This window comes from Arvicola amphibius, chromosome 4, assembly GCF_903992535.2.
Source record: "Arvicola amphibius chromosome 4, mArvAmp1.2, whole genome shotgun sequence".
Lineage (NCBI taxonomy): Eukaryota > Metazoa > Chordata > Mammalia > Rodentia > Cricetidae > Arvicola > Arvicola amphibius.
The window spans coordinates 53883422-53886729 of NC_052050.1; positions in this window are offsets into that span (position 1 = coordinate 53883422).

Below are 3308 nucleotides of genomic sequence, written 5' to 3' on the forward strand. Positions count from 1 at the left end.
GGCTGCTGAACTCACAGACCCTAAAGGAGATTATTTTAAAAATCATACTCTGCACTGTCCAGTATACCAGAAGATTTTTTAAAATTATTATTATTTGAGCTGTATGACCATTTTTTCCTGTACGTGTGTATGTACATATGCATGCATGCATGTAATTGTAACATGCACTATGTGCATGGTACCTGCAGAAGCCAGAAGAGAGAAGAGAATGACAGATCCCTCCTGGCACTGGAGTTACAGATGGCTGGGAGGGACCATATGGGTGCTGGGAACTGAACTCGGGTCCTCAACAAGAGCAACAAACGTTCTTAACCACTGAATCTTTCTCCAACCCAAGCCACACATCTTCACAGAGTCTGTCTCAGGGGTCCAGTTGTAAATTACACTAAGGCGTTCTACTGCTACCAGGCTGCAGTTACTGAAGCAAGCCTCACAAGAACAAAAATACATGAGGTTGCAGGGATGCATGCTCAGGGCTTGACATCCAGCATCTCCCATCTTGAGACAGGCATCCTAGTTGAGAAACCAGATTACAGGTAGAGTGATGTTGCCCAGGACTGTGTGACCAGGGGTAAGTCCCTTGATCATTTTGAGCCTCAGCGATTCCCTCTTTAGGGCAGGGATTATAATCCCAGCTTCTTTTCACTCTGAAGCCCCGAGGATAGGGTGAGAACGTGGGAAAACCATGTTAAAAGGACAACTAAGTAATTGGAAAGGATTCAGGCTACTAGTTGCATATAAAATGTCATTTACTCTAAAGTCACACATCTTTCTGGCCATGTAAGGTAAGGCAACTTTATTTCTTCTTGTAGATATTCAGCCAAATTTTTCCAAAGTAGTTTTGGAAGAATTTTAATTTTGTTTCCTCCCTACTCCACCTGCTCCCCTGGCTCTTTTGGTTGACTGCTGGGTAGACCTATCCCAGCATGATGCTTTTGCACACTAAACCAAGTCAAACTCACAAAGGCGGCAACCCACACCCACCCCATCCTTGTGCTCTCACGTGGCAAGGCTCCCCGTGCTCTAAGTTTCCTTGTACAGAACATGAGACCTGGCAGCTTGTCCTTTGCTACTTCTAGGTACAGGTAGCAGAACAACACGAGGTGGGGATGGAATCCTGCTGCCATACTGCAGGCTCAAATGCTCGTCACTCATTTAAACCCACTCCCCCAGTCTCCCTCTTCAGAGAAGCAGCATGCAGTACTAACAGAGCTACTGAATGCCTTGTTCCCATAATAAAATATCTACGTTCTGGTTTCATACAGTAACTTTCTGCAGGTCCATAAAAAGTTTAAAAGAGCCATGGTTCTAAGTACTTCCTTTCTTCCTCTCTAGAGATCATGTTTATTGAATGAATTCTAATAGCAAGACATACTTTTACAAAAAAATCTGAGCTTCTCTACCAAGGGTATTTTAGTAGTTTTTTTGATTGTTTGTTGTGTTTCTTGTGGAGACTAAATATATATAAGAAATATATTAGTATTTCTTTTTGTTTCCTTGTCCTTTGCCACAATTACTCGAGTCACCAGTGCAGGGACGAAAGTCCTCCCTCCCTTCCCAGTCCCTCTCCTTAGATGCAGTTGTTAGTGTTTCCTGCGACAAGCGCTTTCTCAAAGGATGCTAAGTGACAGGAAACCAGAGACTCCCCATCACACCTCCAGGGACCCGTTAGTCCAAGCCTTCCTTACCTTACTGGTAAATGAGAAGATGTGACTGGGAAATTAGAGGGTCCTGTATGAGAAAAAAAGGAAGGCACTTTATAAGTTGAGCAATCAAATCCCACTGGCTATGGGAAGCCGAAGGCACCAGAATTCGCAGATGTGAAAACACCGGGAGCTGCAGCCCAGGCGGTGGCCAGTGTCCTTCTCCCACCTACCTTGGAGCTTTTTAAAGCAGGACGAGTCAGCCTTGTGCGGGACTCTTTTATATGGATAGCTATGGAAACAATGCAGCTGCCTCTTCTTTCTTAAGTCAAAAGGAATTGTCTGGCAAAAACTCTCTTGGCAATCCAGCGTCTGTGCATGATTCTCATTCATATTAAGAATGGTTGGATATAATTAGAAATATTTTTCTTATTGAGTATGTGGATAAATCTCCTATGGATAATTTGAGAAGATTCAGGCTGAGGGATAAAGGCGGTGGCCAGCAGGGTACCTGGCTGTCCTCACGACTTCTTTTTGGCCTCGCCAGACATGCCATTCATAACCTTGCATCACTTTTGCATATTTCACATAATTAAATGATATAAATAAAATACATTTATTTTAAATTTACAAGGCTTAATTTTCACCTGTTAATCCTTCCTCTCCAGCCCAAGAAAAATTAAGTTGCATGCCTACAACAATTGAAACAGAGAGAAAAGTCTTCTCTTTGTTTTCCCAACATTCTGGAAATTTCCTGACTCTTGTTAAAAATAAATAAGTAAAAATAACAATAGTTTCAGCCAAGCTGCTTCTCCATATAGCAGCATGCCATTCCCTGCCTTCTCCTCACTGTCATGCATGCAAGAAAGAAAGTTGAGAATTTCCTAGTAGCAAAGGGTGGTTTTGCGAGCACTTCCTAATGGTTTTTTCTATCATCACACATCAAGGGAAAATGACAATCTGAGTACAATGCCCTAGAGAAGCATGGGAAAGATTTGGCTGGATCTATATAGATGACTTTAAAAGACTATTTATTCATATCTTTTTACCTTCTTTTCTTAATAAAATAAAGCAAATGTAATGTCTACCATATTAAGGAAAATATTGAATACTGAATGTGTCTTGATTCTAAATAATGTATTTTTAAAACTTTTAAAGAAAAGGGAGCTAGATCTCTCTCTCTCTCTCTCTCTCTCACACACACACACACACACACACCACGCGTGCACATGCACGCACATGCAAACATCCATACCTTGCTTTGTGCTCAAAATATGACACTTTTCTAATCAAAAGCTTTTTATTGGAGCAGTAGTGGCACACACCTGTAGCCCCAGCACCCAGGAGGGAAGCAGAGGCAGGTAAATCTCTGAGTCCGAGGCCAGCCTGGTCTACAGAGTAAGTTCCAGAGCAGACAAGACTACACAGAGAAACCCTGTCTCGAAAACAACATAAAGAAGATTTAAATGATGCAGTTTCTGCATTCTTAATAATTAGCACCATGGCAACCTTTGCACAAGAAAGGAAGGAAGTCCTGACCACATCTTTTTTAAATATCTGTTAAAATGGTGTATGAAGACTTGGCCCAGGCTCCTTGTCTTCCTTCACTAACAAAATAGAATGTTGAATTTTCTGGGATAATGGAAGTAGAATATTAACCAATTT